Consider the following 24,563-nt stretch of genomic DNA (forward strand, 5'->3'; position numbering starts at 1 on the left):
GAGGGCTTCACCCTCATAACCTAAGCACCTCCCAGAAGATCCACCTCCTAATAACATCATATTGGACATTAGGATTTCAACATAAGAATTTTGGGGGGCCACAAATATTCAAACCATAGCAACCTTTGTGTGAAGATACCAGGAATGATAAACATCATTATAGAATTATGTGTCATTTTATATTTCTGAAATCATTAGCTCAAACCCATTGTAAATGTATCAAATGTTGTCTTATAATCATCATGCAGCTATATGCATTATAATACATTTACAATTAGATTGTATCTTAAAAACTATATATGTAGGGTATGGTAGACCCTAATGATTAGTCTACTGTTATAAATAATTTGAGAGCACAAAATTCTCTCAACTACTCTAAGGCATATGTGGTAACTACTCTAAGACATAACTCTGCTAAGACAATTGATGAAGTAATAATACATTGTATTTTTTTTCTTGGTGTCATCACTCAAAAGACACAAAGCAGTTTCCATTCCACCTCCTCTTCCTCCTCCTACTAATCTTTCATTTACTTGGACTTTAAGGCAAGAGTTAAATCAAGCAAAACAGATATTATCAAAAATTCATTCCAAGTTTTACTTGTGTTTGGTTATAAATATTTGAAAAAGGAGATGAAAATATAGTATGGAAATAGCCATTTTTTTATATAAAGATATGTTCAGAAGAGTGGGATCTCTTTTTCTCCTTGAATCAACCAAGTTACAACTGAGAATTAATTTAAAATTACTTTTCACTGTAGCATTGCTTTTTCAAGATAAAATTTTAATTTTTTTTTAAATTCCTGGTTATATTATGTACAATACTATAATACTATACTTTCCTAAATTTCATAGGACAGATAGAAAGTTTAATAGACTGGCTACAAAAGTCTTTCAATTGCATAGCTATCCAAAAGAAAAAAAAACAATTTCATATTCTAACTGCATTTGTTGAGAAACACAGCAATGATTTCCTAAAAACTCTTCCTGGGATGACTACAGGCACCCAAATTCCATTCTGAAAAGGCTATAGTACTTGTTCCTTGACATTTTCAAAGTTCATGTGATCCTGAGAAATGATTAAAGGTTATCTCTAGAGCATATCTTTGATGACAGTTTCCCTAGTTTGCTGTAGTTCATGGGTAGCAAAGAATACATTGTTTTAAGAATTCTTATTTTCTTTTTTATTCCATTCCTCAAATCACAATTTAAGCCATTCTTTTTTCCCTAAGCTGATTTAAATTATATATACACTAGAGTAGTATATAACTGAGAGTGATGCAAACACATAGTTTGAGTCTTAAGAAATCATTTCATTTCTATTATTTCCTTTGACTTTTTTCCAGCTAAATTGTACATTACTCCTTTATCATAAATCAAGAAAAATAGAACCCAAGAATCATCTTGTAATATATTACCAGGTGTTTTATTTTTATAAGGGCTACATAAGATAAAACATAGAATATCTTCACACTGTAGATGCTTGCATTCTTTTTTTCTTTTCTTGTATTCTTAACATGTACTTTTATTCTGTTCTAAACTTGATTTACTGTAAGCTCATTTAAAAAAAGTCAGATGATAAATGTAGATAAAGTTTATTAATTATTTTAAATTCTAAACTAAATAGCTATAACACTAAATAAGTAAATGTGAACAGAATCTCTAGAATTTTCTTCTTCAGCCCATGGGATAAAATATTTCCTACTTTAGAGACCACCAGTCAAAAATTTGTCAATATGCAACCATTAACTAACTATTGTCTATCTACCCCAAGATCACACACTCTCCTTAATTAATAATTAACATATGTTAATTCTCTCTTTCTCTTTCATACTTTCAGATGTGAATTTGCCAGAGAAAGAGTCTCTCTCTATAGCCCATGGGAATACTGTGGCAATATTTTGTTACATAGCAAATCCAGCAAGACAGTTTTTCAAATATTTCACCCTCAGATAACTGCCAATTTTTTTCCATTCTTGTTCTCTGTTCTCTTTTCCCTCCCTTTGTCCTACAATGCATACTTTTAAACTTTTCCTCATTTTACAGATGATATGCCTGAGGTAGCGTGAAGTAAATTGTCTTTCCCAATACTGCACAGCCAACAAGTGGCAGGACCACTATGTATGAGCACCTAGGATGAATGACAGGCATATAAAGTTGGGTAAATTGTGGTTTCTTCTGTTAAAGAGCTTAATGTACTGATGTCTACACATGAGGTACCACAGTGAGATAAATTTGAGTGTAGGTTTGTAAACACAGTAACTGGGAGTACGAGCTTTTGAGTCCAATCTGAGAGTGAATCCCAACTCTATCATGAAGTAACTGGTGACCTTTGGGTCATCTTGTCTTTCTTTGCTTTAATTCATTTAACTATAAAGTGAGGTAATTATATAGTGCAAATGTATTGTGGCAATTAACTGAGTTAAAGCAGATAAATTATCAAATATAGTTTTTCACATATAGGTAGCATTCAATAAAGAAAAACTGCTAGTATAAAATGTTATGGAAATATTGCAATGACCCGTCATAAGAGAGACTATGAGCTGATTGCTGAAGCTAATTTAGTGACATGCAAGAGATACAGTACATTCAATCTAGTCTATTATTTATTTAACTGTCATATGTTATTTATTTATTGATTATTATTATTATTTTTTGTGGTACGCGGGCCTCTCACTGCTGTGGCCTCTCCCATCGCAGAGCACAGGCTCCGGACGTGCAGGCTCAGCGGCCATGGCTCACGGGCCCAGCTGCTCCGCGGCATGTGGGATCTTCCCAGACCGGGGCATGAACCCACGTCCCCTGCATCGGCAGGCAGACTCTCAACCACTGCGCCACCAGGGAAGCCCTGTTATTTATTTTTAAATTATTTTATTTTGCATTTGTAGATGAGTAAAATTGGCCACCCCAAAATGTGTCTTTTCGGCATGCAGATTATTTCAAGCTGAAAACAACCAAGGCCCAAAAGACTGAGAGACAGCCTTTGACCTTCCCCAAACTGCCCCAAAGAATTTAGATAGAGGGGCTGTTCCTGGAATAGAGCTATCAGCAGAGATATCAGCAAAAAATATGGGCTAGGTGTGGTGGGAAAAACTTGACAGGGCCTAGAGATCAGAGTCCACTCTGTATCCCGTTGTTTCTGCATGGCCCAGCAAACTTTTATTTACCAAACATTTGCTTTTTCATATGAATCGTCTTCCTCCCCTTTGAAATTCAAAACACTACCCTCAACATCCTCTTTTGTCTCTAGCCAAACATAGTATTTAAGGTGAGGGCTTCAGCCATTTTGGTGAATATCTTAATTTTTCTGGGTCTCTGCCATGTATACCTGTTATTAAACGTTTGTTTGATTTTTTTCCTTTGATCTCTCTCATGTCAATTGAATTCTCAGAACAGCCAGAAGAACCTAAAAGGGGTAGAGGAAAATTATTTCCCCCCTAACACGTGCATTGGTTGAATAATTGCATTAGATAATGTGTAAGGTCCTCCTGAATTACAGTGTTACATGAAGTAGAGGCTGACTGAAAGCCTAGTATTTGGATCAATTTCACTACCTACAGTCAGACTACTTTTTCAGTGTTTCAAACACTTTTCCCTTTAATTTACATAACTGGAGGCCTTAAAAACCATAAGTAGAGCCTCCTTTAAATTATGATTTTTAATGATATTCTCTGAAAGCTTCCTAAGATTGGTCATAATTTATATCAGGATTATATAATCACTTGATGCTCCCAGAAAAAGAAAATTGCATGAAATTTTGAAAGTGTTGAAAAGACTTATAATGGCGGCAGAGAAACAGAGGTTATAAGTGAGATTGAAACCATTTTATAGCCCCAAACCGCTGTAATCTGAAACATAAATAAAGGCTATAGGATGCCTGAGTGCCTACACTGTACCAAGTGTTGGATATAGATATCATGTCCTTCCAAACACATTTGTAAGCCATTTTTAACACAAAGCCACAAATGATGTTTTAGCAATAGCAAAATAAAATAGATCTTACTAAAGCATAGCAACTCAAACATGATTTTTTATAAGAATCAGTTAGAGAAGAAGCACTTCTCTTGCCCCTGTGGATAAATGGTTAATGCACTGAAATGTGATATTTAATTACCTCTTTTTATTTTACCCATCATTATTTTAACTTTCATAACTACACGTTACACTGGCCATAAAATTATATAGTCCATTTTAAGGTGCAGCTACAGTATTTTTCTGGCTGATTTCCTGATGCAGAGTATTTTGCCAGTGGTCACCACACTATGGGAAGGCTTTCCTCTAATCGGTTCCAAATTGATAGCCCTTAAACTTTACCAGTGTCATGTCATTAAACAGGGGGGTCTATGTGCCTACAATCAATTAGAAACCTTTTCTGAGTTCCAGCCTTCTCCATTTGATCACTCTACTTGCCAAGATGAAGATATTAATCCTAATTGCCAATGTCTCATCATGCAAAATACCCTCAACATTATATAAAATCCTACCATATGAGATCGTTTCAAAAAGAGAAAATACAACAATTTGTAGGGAAAAACAAAAGAGGCTGACTTGCAGAATAGTTCTAAGCCCTGGAAGTGCATCCATGGTAGGAATCATTAAAAAAAAAGGTTTTATTTATAATATTTGCATACATATTTGAAAGCTATTCAATGGAAAAAAGATTGACACAGAGCTATTATTTAGTTTTCTTAGTTTCAATAGTACAGAAAAACAATACCCAAAACATATTAAATACAAAGTGTAAATTGTTGAAAATACAGGAATTTTCTGGTCACCTTTTAATTATCTAGAATATCTAAATGTTTACAAATACCATTTAATTTAATATATTCTTTTAAAATCAGAGATTCTTACTAATCACTGGCTGACATCATCCTGACATCTGTCTCTCCCCACGTATAGGAAGACAGAGTTAGACAAATTAGCTAAATTCTAACATTTCCATATTTTATTGCTTTATACAAAGCTAAAAGAATAAGAACATATTTCAATATGTTCATTCATGTGTCGATGTTACTCTTCCAAATGTGAAACATATATATTTACACATATACACAAATATATACATATATACTTTACACATGCATATATGTATACATATATACATATTTAGCTGCGTGTTTACATATTTATGAAGAAGTGAATTTATCAAAATACGAAATCCAGAAAAATCTTTGCATATTCTCTACCTCATTACAAAACACTAATCATGACACATTAATATAAACGTTGAAAAATTCCTCTTATACCAATATGGCAATAAGTAAAAGAGAAGATACAATGGCATTTCTTCACTACTGTACCTTCAGGCATAGAACAATGCCTGGTAAGTGATCCATAATATTTGTTGAAGGAAAATATAAACTCATGAATATTTATTCATTTATTTTCTTTAATAAAACTTCACTTAGAACTTGTAATTGGTAAGCACTAAACAAGATGCTAGTAATTTTGAGATAAAAATTACTCTGCCCCCAATAAAATCCCAATTTAATGGAATATAAATCTATTAATAACCTAATTGAATATAAATCTATTAATATATATAGATCTTTCTTGACTTCTGATGGGATTACATCCCAATAAGCCCATCATAAGTTAAAAATATCTTGTCAAAAATACGTGTAATACACCTATAGCTTAACCTAGCCTAACTCAAACATGCTCAGAACACTTATATTAGCCTACAGTTGAGCAAAATAATCAAACTAAAGCCTATTTTATAGTGTTGAATATCCCATGTAATTTATTGAATACTGTACTGAACGTGAAAAACAGAATGGTTGTCTGGGTACAGAAGGGTTGTTAAGTGTATTAGTTGTTAACCCTCTTGACTGGATAACTGACTGCAAGCTGAGTGTCATACTACATATTGCTAGCCCTGGGAAAAGATCAAAATTCAAAATTTGAAGTAGGGTTTCTACTGAATGCATATCACTTTCACACCATCATAAAGTAGATGAATTGTAAGTGGAACCATCATAAGTTGGGAAATGTATGTAATAAAAATGCGTTGTTATTATTGTCATAATTCTCAGATATAGTGAACAATTTCCTATTAATGCTCTATTTGAAAACCTATGTGAAGACCTCAGCTGATAACTGGAACAAAATATTTCCTGGATTCTACTAGTCAAGACCAGTCAATTCAGAATATTTCTCATTTCTATTAGCCTTGAATGCCATACCAAATGCAATTCAGTAATCATGTTTCCTATCCTAAGCTTCCATTCTTACGATTTTCATCTTTTCTCCTTTTTCTTTGTGAGTTTGTGTCTCTAGTGACCCATTTCACTGTGCCTTAAAAACTCTCCTTTGGAAGAATCAAATTAAAAAAAAAATTCCTCACAGAACATGCATTCCACCTTCTTCCCTAAGTGAAATCTGACTGCCCTTTTAGCTGACCTCTTCTCTTCTAGTTTGCTGGATTTGGAGTGCACGGCTTAATAATATTTCTTGGCAGCTTGAGACTGGTTTGCCCATTCTCCTATAGTATTTGTTTTTTACAATTTTGTCCAAAATCTGGAAAAAATCCTTTTTTTATGATTGCTAATGCCACCTGTTGCTCAGTAAAATGTTAAGACATTAACTGTGTTTATATACTTCTCATGTCTTTTTTAACATAAGAACTCTCCCTTAATACATGAAAGGCAAATTAGAAAATCGATTACACTTAATAGAGAAAAAAACAGTGGAATTCTTGTGTTTATAGTTATAAAATAAGCTCTTGATACCCACAGCTTGGATAATAATCTTCCTGTCTCTTTGAATGTGCTGGGATTAGCTAGAGAGAAAATGATCTCAATAGGTTAATTCTTAAATAATTTAGCATACAGTTTTGATGTAGAAGCTTGTTGAGGGCAAGGAACTACTTAAATGTGGGCTCATATAATGAAGGCAATGTCCACACATGCAGTTATGGGAAATTAAAAATATATATACATATAGTTATATTAACTGGAGTTTCTAGAGTTTTTTAGCTGTGGACACTAAAAACCATCATTCCTATGGTACACATGACTTGAACAGACACATTTGTAACCATTGCAATCCACACTTTTTTGACAATCTAGGATGTTTAACATGATGTGAAACAAAACCTTGTACTTTCTTGTGGACTGAACACCTTGCCATGAAGAGGTGGGTCCTCTGTCCATGCTAGGAAAACTGTTGATAGGTACTCCTAAAGCAATGATTTCACAGATTATAACCTACTTTTTTTACAGACAGATTTTGCTTCAGTCACCTGGAGAATCTCATTCTCTTCTTTTTTGATTATTCAACAAATTGTGAGCTTGTTTTAATCCTTCATAATCCTAGCCCAATCTCTATTTAATTTTCCAATAACTTCTGGAATAATCCCCTTAAAAACAGGTCTGATTAAATTAATTCTCTACCAGAAGTCTTCAGAATTGAAGATATTATTGCTCTCTTCATGCAGAAAGAAAGGTTCCTCCCCATTTGATTTTTTTCTTAAATCCCATGTTTACCACTGACAATACTATCATCTATCTCCCGTTTGCTAATATAGAGGCATTTTATATTTTACTTCCTAAAATTTGTCATTAATGCCATTCCACCTCAGGATCATTGCACAAATTGCTCCATTTACCTGGATATGCATTGCAAGCTTGCACACCCATACATATACATATACACACATCTATCCATGTATGTGTGCATGGGATATTTATATTTTTTCTTAGAACTTCAATTTAAAAGATACTATCTTCAAAAAGCAAATTGTGGGGCTTCCCTGGTGGTGCAGTGGTTGAGAGTCCGCCTGCCGATGCAGGGGACGTGGGTTCGTGCCCCGGTCCGGGAGTATCCCACATGCCACGGAGCGGCTGGGCCCGTGAGCCATGGCCGCTGAGCCTGCGCATCTGGAGCATGTGCTCCGCAACGGGAGAGGCCACAACAGTGAGAGGCCCGCGTACCGCAAAAAAAAAAAAAAAAGCAAATTGCATCCCGAGTGGTTAATGAGGGCCCCTTTGGTGTATTTTCTTGCCCTTCTCACTATCATATATTTAGCACACAGTATTTTAATGACATATTAACATCCCTTACTCTCTCATTATGAACCCTACATCTTGAGAGTAAGAACCATGTATCATCAGCACCTATTATAGTGCCTTGTGCATAGTAGATGATCAATATTTTTTTAATGAATAACAAACATAATCATTGAGTTACATTTTTATAATGAGAATTGAGGTAGACAAAACGATCCCACTCCAAACCTTAATGCTATCTACATCCTTATCCCTGGAACATATGAAAATGTTATATTACATGGAAAAGGGGAATTAAGGTCACAGATCAAATGAAGGCTGTTAATCAACTGATCTTAAAGTAAAGAAATTGTTTAAAAGTATTTGAATGGGCCTTAATCTAGGAAGAGGCACAAGAGTCAGAAACAGAGTTGACATTGTGAGAAAGATTCCAATGACTATTGTTGGCTTTGAAGTTGGAGGAGGAGCCAGGAGTCTAAGAATGCTTTCCAGAAGCTGTTCAAGGTGAGAAAATAGATTCTTCCTTAGATGCTTCAGAAAGATATTTAGCCCTGTGTGTCCTGACTTCTGACCTCCAGAATTTTAAAATAACAAATTTGTGTTGTATCAAGCCTCTAAGCTGTGGTAATTTGCTAGAGACAATATGAAACGAATAGAATAATATATTGTCCTCAGCAAAATGATCTAAAATTATTTTAAAAATCAACTACAGAAGAGATATAATTGTACTTTAGTTTTCCAAGTCTAATTTAATAAATATTTTGACCATAAAAATTCAGGAAGAAGCTAAGTAAACATTTCAGAAAAGGGATCAATGATTAAATGTGTGAGGAGAGAGATACTTTATTGTCAATCATTAATTTTTTTCTTACCTGACATGAATTTATCATATTTGATGCTTAATCACAGACTACTAGCATTCTGATTTAGCTTATTACAACATCTATATTAAAGGATTTACATGTAATGTATGTACTAAATTAGTCTATAGTACAGATTTCTAACAATTCTCCTTTCACTGCTAAGATATATGTGATCTTATTCTCTTTGATGTTGATGAAAATCTATACTGAGAGGCAGTTGTCTTTAAAAAAATATTCTTAAAGCTGTAGCTTAGTATTCATGGACTCTGGACTTGAAGCAAATTCAAATAGATTCAGCATTCAGATCAATTGTAGAATATTTATTTTTAGGTGATAGCATTTTATTAAAATGTTTTCCTTAAAGAATCTAAGAAGGAATTATACTTGAAGAATAAAAGCAATCCATATGAATCAGTAAAAAAGAAAAAAAAAGGAATCAATAAAAATAAAGTTGATAGTATATTTTGTGACTTGGAAATGATTCATTCTCATAATACGTTTCTGAATTCATTCAGTGTTTTCATGCTTGTTACTTAATATTATATATATCAACTTTTTATTGTTTCTTGATTTTAACATAAACAGATTGTGTATTAATCATTGGTGTAATTTGCATGTGTTTTCTAACTCATTAAAAGATATTATTTTCCTGTATTATTAATTGCATACATTTCTTTAATAATAAAGCATTTTAGTCTTTGACAGAACTTCACTGGAAAAAAAATATTTAGAAGTGTCTTCTACAGGGTCCAAATTTTATCTTCTGGTTTCAATATTTTCAGTAATTCTTATGTTTATCACTCTATGAATTTTACTTTTTAAAAATCCTTGACTATTAAGAATGATAATATATCATAGTCTCTGTTTGTTTATAGTTAAAGCTTTACTATCAGTAAGTTGCAATCTTTAAACTTTGATCAGGATGTAGTCTAGGAATGAGGAAATCATGCTGTACAAAGGCTTGTGAAGACCTTTAAAACAATTATTCCTATCTGGAAGTCTAAATAACTTTAGAAGTTTGAAGATATAATGTATACAGGAAAATGTTTATTGAACAATATTAATTACCATGTAATAGTAGTTGGATAATAAGAGACATACAGGCATCTTATATGTAGTATATAATATAAATAAAATATGATCTTATAAGATGAATGTTATTGGAAGTAAATTCTTCTAGTATTTTAATCACACAGAGTGGTGGAATCCCAGATATGATTCTTTTCTTATATTTACTTATTAAGTGAATACAGTTCATGAATGTGAGGGGAAATTGAATATTGCCTTAAATCGACACACAGGTGTGTGAGTAAGGTGGGTGGTCAGATGAGCTGCAGGACAGATTTTAAAGTTTTGTCTTTTGCTTTTTACATTTCTTTTCCCCTAGGTTCAAGAGAACAGTAATTAACATCTTAGATAACTGTTGGTAATGGCCTTCACTATCCTAATTCTTCTGCCTCTGCAAGTCTCCAGATTTGACTGAGTTCTTTCTCCCTGTATCACATTCCCAAAAGTTTAAAAGTGCAGCTCTCAAGTGAGAACTTTCCTGATTTAAAAAAAAAGTCAAGAGAGTAGTAGGCAATTGTGGTACTTGGAGCTTCCTGCCTAGGGCTCTCCCCTGCTGCTTTTCTCTGACCTCACTGGGCTAATAAAGACTGAGATCTGGCTGTGAATCACTCCCCAGTCCCAACTACCAGACAGAATAGATGAGACCTTTAGAAAATATTAGCTTAAAACACAAAATAAATACTTAAACATATAGCTACCTCAAAATAAAGACTAAAGTTGACAGCTTATACTAAATGAGTATAGAAGAGACATACCAGGGATTTAAAATACAGCCAATAAATATTCATAAAAAGAAAAAATATATTAAAATACAAACAGGAATCAGAAGCTAGTGGTACAAATTGATTAAATATTTGTAAACTAGTTGAATCAATGAATACAATGGATAGTATAAGTAATGAGATAGATATAGGTAAAGAATAACTTAAGGATACATCTATCTAGGCATCAAGAAAACATTAAAGATATCAAATATAAAAGAGGTGTAAGATATATGGAGGATGAAACACAAGTGCCATCATTTGGATACTATTAGACCCACTGATTAGAAAACAAGAGCAAAAATAAAAATAAAGGAAGAAAGGGAGGAAGGGTGTGTGAGGTGAGATGTTTGAAAATTAATGTAGATCTATTTCTCAGAAGGGTTATCAGACATTTCATCCTGTCCAAAATGTATAAAAGACATTTGGTTTACACCAGAAGGTCCTTTAAATTTGATCTTATATAAAATGACCATGAGCGTATTTGGTCCATGCCTAAAGGTTTTGGATAGGAGCAAATATCAAAGACATTTTGGCATAGACCAAATAACTTGTGGGTGTTTTTGACAGGACCAAATCGTCTTCCAAATATCAAGGGCATTTTGGTGTGGACCAAATGTCTTAAGGATCAAATATTCCATGGACCAAATGTGTTATGGATATTTTGGAGCGAATCAAATGTCTCCATCAATGTTTTAGACAGGACCAAATATGACCAGATATTAAGGACATTGGGCATGGACAAAATGTCTTATGAACCAAATGTCTTCTGGACATTTTGGACAAAACCAAATGTTCTGCAAGACTGAAAAGTAAAAAATAACAAACAATTAGCAAGATCTCAGGCTAGAAATTTGCATAGAAGTCAGACATGAAAGGAAATATCCATTATTATAATGAAATTTATGAACACTAAACTAAAGAATGCCAAGACAAATAGAAAATTATGAGAGATTCTAGAGAGAGGGAAAAAATGTGTTCTTTTATAAAGAAACAAAGATCAAGCTGACATTAAATTTTGAACAGCAACATTGGACGAAATAGGACATTAAGTAACAACTTTATTATCTAAAAACAAAATGATCCTAGATGTAAACTTTTAGATCCTAATAAAATGTCACTGAAATATGAAGATACAGTGAAAATATTTTCAGGAATACAAACCATATATGATTCGCCTTAAAAAATCCACATGGAAAATATTTCTATAGGAAGTACTTAAGTAATGATATTAATTAAAAAAAAAATAACGTACTCCAAGAGCTATGAAAAAAGAAGGTGATCATATACTTTGATTAAATTCAGTCTTGTCAAAAAAAACTATATACAAAGGGAAAAAAGAGAGATAAATGATATAATAAAATAAAATTTTAGAGATGGATATATGATTTGGTATGAAAACATGCTATATATACTTGTCTAATTACAGGAAAAATACAGACATTAATAAGTTTAGATGCATTAGTAGTATTTAGAAATTTTAAAAAACCTCTTTCATTAGTTAATAATTTGTTTCATTAGACAAAATTAAGAAGAGACCTCAAAATTTAGCAAGTCTAATATGCCTGAACTATGAAGAAATATAGACATCTTGATCCCAAAAGCATTAGTACCCAGCATATACAAGCATATGTTAAACATTTTCACAAATAAACCATTATTTAAGCCAGAAATATACATCAATAAATTCCTAGAGATAAATATCAGATCACATTCTCCAAATATAAGGCAATAAAATTAGAAAGTAATGACCAAAATGTAGACTATAAATCCATATAATTGGAAATTCACCTTATACTTAAAAAGAAATCATGCAGCTAATTAGCAAATATTTAGAATTAAAGTAATATGATAACACTGTCTGTCAAAATGTGGGACAACTATTAAAGCAATTGTAAAAACAAAATCTAAAGGTTTAAAATCATTAATTCAAATGAAAAACATAGGAAAAAATACAACAGACACAATAACAATACTAAAGAATCAGGAAAAAAAAGTAATCAATATAAAGGCAAAACCAAAGACAACAACAACAAAAATTCAAGACTGTAGAAACAAATATATTCTTTGAATAGATTAATAAGAAAGACTCGCCTTTGTAAGCACTGGTCAAAAAATACTGAGAGATGATGCAAATAAATAAAATATTAAGTTAAATATATTAAAATAAAATTATGGACATAAGAGATTGATTAGAAATGCTAGTAGAATAAAAAAAAGCCTAAGTATAAAACAATAAAATTAGCAGTAATATTATAGAAGTTCATCTTTGTATCATAGAAGATCAATTAAGAATGATAAAGTATTTCTTTAAACCAAAAAGGTAAATCCATAAAAAAATATTAATTTGATTAATTTATATTAAAAATAAAGATTTCCTTTCAATTAAGTACAATGAGGAAAAAAGTTAATAAGACAACTGACATAGGAGTAACTAATACTTAAAATATCTGAAACTGACAAAGGATTATTAGATAAAAACTCCATGATAATTCCTCTGTAGGTGAATTTTAAATACACTAAAATATTATTTGGGAATGTGTTGTAGGAAATCAAAGAGGTATGGAGATAAAGGGAAAAATTATACAAAAATAATAGTTCAACTTTCTACGACTAATTAGTTGCCAGGCCCTGATCAAGCATGTTAAGATACATTTTCCTCCACTTATTTGGTCAGTGAAATTCTTTTACACATATCTATTAATATCTCGCTGAACATACTGTACTAGAGTCATCGTCAATAAAGTCAAGAATAAGAACATGATGCCTGTTCTCATCACTATTATTCATAGTTTTCCCTGAAGATAGTAAATGCAGGAAGCAAGAAATAGAAATAATAACAAGTTGTGGAAAAACTTGTCTACCTAGAACACTTAAGAAAATCAAGCTAGAGCCTGAAAGTAATAAGTGAGCTGAGGAACTTGGCCATATATATAAATTTTCAGTAGTTTTTTCTTTATAATGTCAATAGCAAATTAGAAAATACAATGGAAGAAATACATTAATCAACAGTAAGAAAATTATAATGGAATTATAAAATACAAGCCAATGACCTAGGGAGAAATTATAAAGAGTCTATATAAACATTAAAAGAAACAAAACATATTTGCTAAGGCACATTCAAATTTTTAAAATAAGTTAAAAGGTGAATTATATGCCATTGTGCAATTATTGATGTTTTTCAGAGTTATTTTATAAGTTTAATGTAAAAAATTCAAATAATATATTTGGAAATTGAAATCATATGTCTCATAAACTTGGAAGAAGAAATCAATAACCATCACTAAACAAAAGTAGCAGAAAAATGATTTAAGATAACACACAAAATACAAGTTACCATACAAAAGTGCAGTAGAATATTGGCCTAGGTTTGGAAAGATTGATGGAATATAAATGTAAAATTAACTAATAAATGATCAATAGAGTTCCATTAAATCAAGTTTGGAAAGGACTAATAATTGTTTTGCCTGATCTGCTCTGCTCTCACTGAATGGGATGCTGACCAAGCCCACTCAGCTCTTCCAGCACATAGAGTAGAAGTGAAGTCAGAGGGCGTTAATTATTTCTGGGATAACCTTTGTGCAATGGGGATGGGAGGGAGGAGTCAGTGGGTAAATAAGTTCTTCCTCATTTTAGGGAAAAAATTCTAAGGTGTATTTGGAACAGTTGGACTGATGTCCAGTTTCCCACAGTGATAACCAGTTTAAAATCTGCACTCTTAGTTTTAATACACTTTTAGTTTAGTTTTTCCTTCTTAAACACTTAACCCTTCTCAATTCCCTCCTCTTCCATGTTTTCATACCCCAAAATAATTTTTCACGTGGCGTATGCAAGTGCTGAGGGAGCTTAGGTAAGGAAAGAGATGAAAAGAAAGCTTCAGGAAAAACAAAGCTTCAGGAAAAACAACAAAAACAAAGCTTCAGGAAAAACAACAAAAACAACAACAAAAACCCCAAACAAACCAACCAAAAACAGAATTGTTTGGGATACCTCTAGATCCTTTAGCCTTTCTTTCTTCCTCTTCCCTAGAACATAGAACACATGCTTCCAAGGGCAAGTAGCTAACTTGAAAGTATGAGTTGTTATAAAAAAATGAAACCTTATTCTAAACTTGGGGGCACACTAAGAAGAGTCTAGATTTATGATGTCATTCTTAAGCCCAGCTTACTTAAGTCTTCCTACTAGGTTTTGCCATTACAATTGATCCTTGAACAAGGTGTGTGTGTAGGGGTGTTGGGGGCACTGACCCTCAGTACGGTGGAAAATCCTTGTATAATTTATAGTCTGAGCTCTGTATCCAAGGCCACAAGCTGTGGTCAAAAAAAGAAAAGAAGTGTAACTATAGGTGCAACTTTACCACCAATCTCCCATTACCTCCCATCCCCTTAACCATCCTATTTTATCTATTAAAATTCCAGGACTGGGACCTTGTGAAATGCGCACTCAGCAGAAATGTGATGGCAGATTTAAGAGTTTACTGGACTAGGTAAGCAGCTTGATAAAGTCTGTCATTATTTTATTTTATTTTATTTTATTTTATGACCTCTTTTAAAAAATTATAATGTGAATTTTGTTCCTAGATAAATTACCTTACACTTCTTGTACAACCTGAAATCAATGAAAATCACTTTTCTGCTTACATGCAGAGTCAAGAACCCTTCATATCATTTATTCTCATGAATTAGGCATTTTATTCTCTGAAAGAATTTAGTATCATCTGCATATTTCCATTTTTTCTAAATACAAAACTAAAATAAATTGAACACAAATTCAATAAGACTTTGTATTTTTATTATTTTGTGAAAAGACAGTTCCATAAATAATTAGTCCACTCCAATATTCAGATATTTTCTGCTACTTTTCTAAAATTTCAGGCTTTAAAAAGTAAAGTCTGAATCTCAAAAGGCAGAATCTATTAGTATAATTGGTCATCTGCTTAATTATGATATGATGAAGATTATTAATTTTTCATTGGGAATAAGAGGAATCTTTGTCCTTAATTCTACTTAGTCCATACCATATTTTATGTACAGTCTCTTTGAAAGCGTACTTCCAGAAAATAATTTCTATATTTGTCAAAATTCTTTCAGTTACCAGTGACAAAATAACACAATGAAATTTAGATAACAAAACTTAGGAATTTGTGTACTTATGCCCTTGTGTACTTATGTTACTTTAGATAACAAAGCTTAGGAATTTATGTACTTATGTCCTGAATTTGTGACTTCAGGAACAAATGGATCTAGCGTCTTTAATGGTCATTTTAGAGCCCTGTATCAGTCTCTGTTTCCCTTTGTATATTGGTTTTGTCTTACAGTTATCTTTTCTCCTTGCAACCAGGGAATACAACCATCAGCAGTTTAAGGCAAATTTTGTTTAACGTTTTGTTGTCAAAGATGAAGTTAGCTTTTTCTTCCACTGAATTTCCTTAAGATGTTTCAGGGAAGATTCTCATTGGTTTATATTGTGGATAAAGAATTCTAATGGACCCAGCATGTATTCTAAGCCCACCCTTTGTTAAGGGGCAAGGCACTGTGATTGGTGACTCCATCTACGTTGAGGTACAGGGAAACTTCTTGAACCAATAAAACAAAGTAAATAAGTAAGACCAAGAACAAGAGGGATGGGGAAAAAATTCTGGCCAAGCAAAAATTGTAAGTTAATATATCAACACCACTTACAAACTAATCCTTGAAACAATTAGTTGTCATACACAGCAATACCACAATTGAAAGTAATTAGATTTCTCGGACTTCCCCTTGTGGTGCAGTGGTTAAGAATCCGCCTGCCAATGCAGGGGACGTGGGTTAGATCCCTGGTCTGGGGAGATCCCACATACCTCGGAGCAACTAAGCCTGTGCACCACAACTACTGAGCCTGTGCTCTAGAGCCCGCGAGCCACAACTACTGAAGCCCACAAGCCACAACTACTGAAACCCATACATCTAGAGCCAGCACTTGGCAACAAGAGAGGTCACCGCCATGAGAAGCCCACACTGCAAGGAAGAGTAGCCCCTGCTTGCCACAACTAGAGAAAGCCCGCGTGCAGCAAAAAAGACCCAACACAGCCAAAAGAATAAATTAAAAAAAATTTTTTTAAATAATAAAATAAGTAACTAGATTTCAGATATACGGTATTTGCGATATTGCTAACATGAAGTCAACTAAGTTTATCATTATTTGACAAAAGAAATAAAACAAAAAGAAATTTGCCAAGTAAATTAAATGATACTCCCCCCCCAAAATTAAAAATGAAGTGCAGCTGGAGGCAGAGTGTCAAAGTGGAAGGAATAATGCCACGGAAATTATTTACAACTAAATTGAAATCTTGACTCCGTCATATTTTATGGATTTGAACAAATTCTAACTCTCAAGAGCTTATTTTGCAACTTGTGATTGGAAAAACATAATATCCATTCAGATTATTGTGTATTTCATTGAAATGTTTTTGTAATATCAGTAAATAATAGAAAATAGTTAATTAACAAGTCATTTAAATAAAATATTCTCTACAACTTTTGTGTTATGGCAGAGTTACATCACAAAGTATTGTGATGTACAACTAATATGTGTGTGTTTTTTTTTTTTTTAACCATCCTGCTTTCTTTCTAAAGCAGTACAGGAGAAATAAAGTTCCCCAAAAAAATCCATTAAGTGTGGGACAGAAGTATAAATTCATTTTGGTAAAGCAAGATTTTGTTCTACTGAAGACGAGAAAACACATGAGCTGAGGAGAGAGAAATGAATCCCATCTTCAGAGGAGGGAGAAAGACTATATGTCCAGTAGGACCAGAGAGCAGGGTGAAGGAGCATAGACAGGACTCAGTTCTAAGCTATCTTAGATTCTTCACCCTCTCTTCAGCCAATATCACATTATCTTTAACTCTTGTAAACCCAAATAGGCAATTTAATGTGGAGAGTGGGGCAATGTGGAAAAATCTATTAACCTGATGGGCACAGAACTGAATGGATCCTATTGACACTTTCCTTTTACCATGTAGCCTATTAAGACGCCATGAGTCATTATACACTTGAGATTATTGTTTTCATTGTAAATTATATATCTTCACTGATTTTGACTGTTCATCACATTGTCAAAGTGTTAAAACTATGGTAGTAAACAAATTCTTAATTAGCTTTTCTTCAACTGCCACAAATATAACTTACATCTGAACTTTATCTTATTTTATGTTCTAAAATTGACACAACAGAATGATCAAGTTTTCCAGGAGTTTTACTATATTTTCTACTCTGTAGTATTGCTTGGTCTCTTCTGTAAAAAGTGAATTAAATGCTTGATAACTGAAGGAAGAGATGCTTCACTAAAAAAATAAATGTGGCAAGAGCATCTATTTTATAGTACTTTATGTATTAAATTATAACATTATATCACTGGTCTACAGATGATCTATTCTGAAACTATCACACACATATATTTACTTGGGAGCTTTTGGCAAAGAATAGTCCCATCTGATTGTGGCATATAAAGCACAGACATGTACAAAAGACTCCTGGGATAGAAATTTGAATCCAATAATCCACAATGCCTGAGGATGACATGTCTTACATATGCTCTGTAGAGCATTAATAACTATCATATTTAATGTATATAGTTTCATTATTTCACAAATGCAATATGAATTTAGAATCAGAGAACTAAAGAGTCAATAAAGTTTGTGTCTTTTTGTAACAAGTATGGTAGTCTTAAAATGTTAATTTAAAAAGATTTTTTATTGAACACATGCATATAATATATCAGACTTTATATATATATATAAATATATATGTTATAAAATTATTTATAAATAAATATGTTTAGCCAATTAGTAAAATATCTTTACCTATCAATCATAAGGATCATTTTAAGTAATAAGTATATGAAATATGTGAAAAAAATATAAGTAAGTGGTAAACCATGATTTCAAGAGAGCAGTTTGTGGTAATTAATGAAATACGATAGGATTATGAAAAGATACATAACTTGAACATAAAAGCTCCCATAATTAAGTGATGGCCATTTGAAATTTATAATCAGCCTTGCTGAAGTTTTTCTTGCCCTTTCTGACCCTCCGCAGAAAGCCATTAAGAATTTCTGTGAATGTCCTTACATTTAGTCTCATTCGTGGTGTTGGCTGCTGCTCACTAAACAAAGCATAAAAGAGAGAAGCAACCACATATGGAACTCCCTACACCAGCAATACATTCATAAATAATTCAAAGGTCCTCTACTTTACATAATTACCCTTTTAGCTGATAATTTAAACAAGGAACTGAGGTCACTTTATCAGTACTTTTAACAGAACACAACTCAGAAAACTTCACTGTTGATATTTAAGAAAAAAAATATTACTGTATTCCTATTTTATTTTTTTAATCCATAAAATAAACTTCAAATCTTAAAAGCAATGGCCTGATATTTCTCAAATTGTCTTTGTTATGTTAAAAATTATAAAATGATAACCATGTTTTAATTTGAGCATTGAACAAAAACAAATGTTCTGAAAATGTCAATAGCTTGAGTATCTGGGATAAATTTTATAAATATATGAATTCAATGGATTTATACCTCATTAAATTATTTTTAATTTTATACTTAAATTATTTAAATTCTTAGATTCTAAGTATTGATGCTATCTCATCTCTTGGGTAAGCAAATTGATGATGAGGATTCATATGAGGGAAGCAAGTTTGGCTGCTAAGTGAATATATGTGATTGGAGAAAATACTTACATAGAAGAGGATGAGGAGGAGAGGAAAAAGGAAAGGAGGAAAGAAAGGCCAAAAGCTAGTAAAAGAGTAACAAAATTTAATTAGATGAATAAAACCAATATTCCTAAGGGGAACTAATAAATAAAGAGCTGGAAAGAGCTGGCAGAATTAGAAAAAATGTCCACAACTGGTCACTTTAGAATTTTAAACCAGTCTTCATTAATTAACACATTTAATTCCAGGACTAGAACCTTATAAGGCCACTGACACCAAGTCTGCTTTAACAGCATTTACAAATTAGACATTCAAACTGTGTAGGTTATTGCATGTTTCTGTTATATCTTTAGGCTAAAATACTTTCTGTGACAAATTTTCAAACAGAAAAAAAATATTGAAAACTTGTCCCTAAATGTAAATGTTTCCATTGTCTATTTAATAGTTTAAATAAGTAAAACACACAAAAAAAGAACTATTATTATAGAGGTAGCATTAATTTGCCTTCTGCTCATCTTTTACTGTTTTCTAAAAATGCCTCATTTATTTTTTCTCGAGTTTCCCATGATATTTTTTTAAATTCCTTGCCTATTCTTCATTTCTCCTTTTAATGGAAATCTCTATTTTATATTTATTTTCTCTTCCTCCAATCTTTACTCTTATTATTCAACATATTCTTATGCTTTACATTTTCTTTTCAACCAAATATATCTTCTTGTTTTTTTTAGAAAAATTTTATTTGCTAGTATTTTACATCAATAAGTGCTTATTAATGACAGTGTTGGAATGTCTGCGGAACTATAAACTGTGACTTTTACCTTTAAGAAGTTTATAGTCTAGATGGAAATGGAAGTATTAAAATGATGTATTGAGACCAATACAAATGTATTAAGTGTAGTATTGATTAAGTAAGCTTAGGGTGTCAGGAAGAATTCAGTTGAGTTTCCAAGGTTATACACATTTTCATTTTTTTAATTATAAATTTATTTCTTTATTTTTGGCTGCGTTGAGTCTTTTTTGCTGTGTGTGGGCTTTCTCTAGTTGCGCCGAGCGGGGACTACTCTTTGTTGTGTGCGGGGACTACTCTTATTGCTGTGGCTTCTCTTGTTGTGGAATACGGGTTCTAGGCACGCGGGCTCAGTAGTTGTGGCTCACAGGCTCTAGAGCACAGGCTCAGTAGTTGTGGCGCACGGGCTTAGTTGCTCCGCGGCATGTGGGATCTGCCCGGACCAGTGCTGGAACCTGTGTCCCCTGCATTGACAGGCAGATTCTTAACCACTGCACCACCAGGGTTATAGACATTTTCTATTTATGTATGAGTTTTTAACAGGAGGCCTGAATTCACAAGGAAAATATATCGGGAATTTTTTTTTTTAAGCAAGTTAAGCTTGTGGAGAGTTTATCAATCAAAAAAGGCTATGCTGTGGGGTTTCTCTGGTGGCTCAGTGGTTGAGAGTCCGCCTGCCGATGCAGGGGACACGGGTTTGTGCCCCAGTCCGGGAGGATCCCACATGCCATGGAGCGGCTGGGCCCGTGAGCCATGGCCGCTGATCCTGCGCATCCAGAGCCTGTGCTCCGCAACAGGAGAGGCCACAACAGTGAGAGACCCACGTACCGCAAAAAAAAAAAAAAAAAAAAAAAGGCTATGCTACACTGATGGAACAAGTAAACTCTAAATCATAGTATATTGCAACAACCCGTGTTTGTTTGGTTTTTTTTCCTTACTTATGCTAAGTATCCATCCATTCATGCCATTTTCCCACCAGGACCAACCTGAAGAATCACCTATGTCTAGAACACTGACAGTCTCTTGACAGAAAGAAAAGAAATATGGCAAACTACAAGCTGGTTCTTAAATCTTCTGTCCAAATGACATATTGACCAAAGAAAGTCATATAGTCATTCCTGATGTGAATGGCATAGAGTAGAATAACCCTTCCAGAATTAGATATTTAATATTTTCAAATACAAACTATCACAAAGAGCTCAAACCTTTAGCTCATAATGTTAATCTGAGTTCTCAGGTAAAATTTTTCTTAAATTGCCTACACTTGAAACACTTGTCTTGAAAACATGTTTTATTAGCCAAGAGAAGAAAGGTTGAAGGTATATGTGAAAGCTTTTATTACCAGCTTCTAACACAATGACTCAAACCTAGGCTTAATACATGACAACTGAACAAAGCAATGATCACAATTGGAACATTAAGTCAGCCCACGGAGGAATATTTTTACATGGACATTTCCAGTAATAATTTTCCCTAATGTCAATTTCTGTGTAAGGCAAAATTCTTTGTAAAGAAATCCAGATCCTTATCACTGTTCTTAGATCAATTTAATGTGACATCCTTAGATTATATAATCAAAGATGTAATTATTTTATTTTCACTGCTGTTTCCATGTATATTGCCCAGATCTTCTTCAGACTCAAAGTTCCATCAAGGCAGAGACTTTTAGAAGATTTGATAGGGAAAGGATGCTTAGTAAGTATTTGCAGAACAGAGGTATTTCAGAAGCCTTAAACAGGGCTTGATGTAATGCAGGTGACATTAGTTAGTAATCATTATATCAAACATTTTCTAGGTTTCAGTAGTGTAGATAACTACTTTACTCAGAGAAGAAAAAAAACAGTGTAAATGATTCTAGGTCCAGTAAGATAATGCTGCTATGGGTTGTATATTCTTTTGTTATATGATGTCATTCTTGCAAGAATTTGTTATTTGGGAGAAAAAGAAATCACTTTTATACCCTGTTTCTTTTTTTTTGTTTTTTTTTTTTTGTGTGTGTGGTACGCGGGCCTCTCACTGTTGTGGCTTCTCCCGTTGCGGAGCACAGGCTCCGGATGCGCAGGGTCAGCGGCCATGGCTCACGGGCCTAGCCGCTCCGTGGAATGTGGGATCTTCCCGGACTGGGGCACGAACCCATGTCCCCTGTATCGGCAGGTGGACTCTCAACCACTGTGCCACCAGGGAAGGCCCTATACCCTGTTTCTTAAAGAGATTCTCAAAATTGTTGATTTTCTCTACTACCCCTTCCTCTGGGTGGGTCCAGATTTTTGTGGTGATGATTAACAGGAGAGTGGGTAAACTAAGCAGCAACCAAAAACTCTTAAAAGGCACAGGAAAGTAAGTCTTGTCCTAGATCATGGGTCCTTCCAAATGGCAACATTAAGGAATAGAAAAAATGATGCATTGTAGATATGTAACTACAAGATTCACACATGACTCAGTGAGGAAAGTCCAGGCTATCTTGTATTTTACCTTCTTTTTAAAGCATGTAATTCATATTCTTCCCTGTCATGACATCATGCTTTGTCTTCAACTCTGTCTACTATCTGGTAGAGCTAATTAAACAAAGTAAACAATTTTAAAAATTTTTCATTTCCAGGTAATTTTCCTTATTACATTATTAAAACCATGTGTGAGTTTGAAGTGGCCAGTGTAACAATGAGTGACCTATCTGTGTTTAATCTTATAAATACCTTTATTTCTTTTCCTATTCTGCCTTGGGAGTTCTCCCTTTAGAGTCTAAAATGTTGTAAACTTTCCTCTGGTCTGTCTGTTTCCTCTCTCTGCTGTTAGATCTCTCTTACTATCCCCCGCCCACCCCCCCATCCTGTCCACCCCCACTCCACACTCCTTACAGGCTCTGGATAATGAGTAATTTCTCCTGAATTTATTACCTGAGTTCCTTTTATTCTACTCTGCCACCTGGTTGCCCTTCCCTCCCTCTGTACCAGAACTTCTATCCTCTGTATTCATGCTTTAACAATACCTATGTTCAATCTATGCTATTATTTTAGTATGCCTTACCCAGTTTTTTGTTGTTGTTTACCTCCTTTAAAAAAAAGAGCCCATTAGTGATTCTTTTTCTTGTCTGTGATAAAAGAAGATGAATAATACCTATTACTTTGAAAACGTGTTGATCGCCTTGAAGTCAGTGTATGAATCTGATGGTTACAGACCTACAATGCCTCATCTATCCTGCCCCTTAACATGACCATTTAGAAAAATCATTATTTAGGGCAGGATCATTCTCCTGCTGCTTTGTATGAGATTTTGGCTGCAGCTTAGATGACCCTTTCTATCCTTATTTCAGAAAATTAGTTATAAAATATCAACAGCCTCAATTTCTCCTTCCAAAGAATGACCATTTCTTTACCAGGTCCAAAAGCATTATCTTTTGACTGTATTAAACAGCTTTGTTCTACTTCTTTGCCCTGTTGTTCTAAGTGTTGTCATATTTCACTACCATATCCAAATTTATTAATAATTTGTAGGCTATCCTTTCTAAATTAAAGTCTTCTCATCATTAAACTACCACCAGACTCCCTGTGATCTTAAAGGCAAATTCTTACACTTTTACTGCATTCAAAGTCACCATATAGTATCAACATAAAATTATGATTAGGTGAAGAGTCTTTCATATTAACAAGAACAAAAGCACTTTCAAATTTATTGCTTGTCTAAATGAAATTTCCCATGATTTTATAATCTTGGGTAAGCTTCCCTTTGCCACACCTCCAATTTAAATTCTATTATGAGGCACTCTAGTTTTCTCTCACGTAGTAAGTCGAATGTGGAACAAATCCATCCCAAGGAAATAAAGTCTATACACCACTGAAGACCAAGGGGCTTCCATGTGTCATTTTTCCTTTTGCATATTGTTTCTCTTTCAGAATAAATGGGGGTACACTGTTAAGGAAACTACTCCAACTCAATTAAAGACATTGGCTCCAGGGGATAGCCCCACAGGGACTAGAACTACAAACATACATCTTGGATAGTTGGGCTCAGATTTTGATGGCTTCTTGTTTCAATTCTGCGAAACTTGCCTGAGGATCCAGTAGGACCCCAGAACTGTCTAACAATATTTGGTCCTTCACAGTCCCTAATCAGCCAGTATTCACCTTATCTTATCCATGTGACATCCTGCAGTATTTTCAAACTCTGTCCCAAGTGGGGAATCTCTAAGTATGCTTTGAGGAGACAATTTTCTATCCATCTCCTGTGTTTCTGCCCTTATTAATTGTTCTAGCCTATCTGTTGAAGGATGTTTGTATGTTGAACAGAGTTGTAAGACAGAGATAGTATCTTCTTTCAGGTCAAAGTGCAAGCATGTTTCCTTCTTTTTTAAGGCAACCCATTGTGTCTGCAGA

Source organism: Stenella coeruleoalba (assembly GCF_951394435.1).
Source record: "Stenella coeruleoalba genome assembly, chromosome: 4".
Lineage (NCBI taxonomy): Eukaryota > Metazoa > Chordata > Mammalia > Artiodactyla > Delphinidae > Stenella > Stenella coeruleoalba.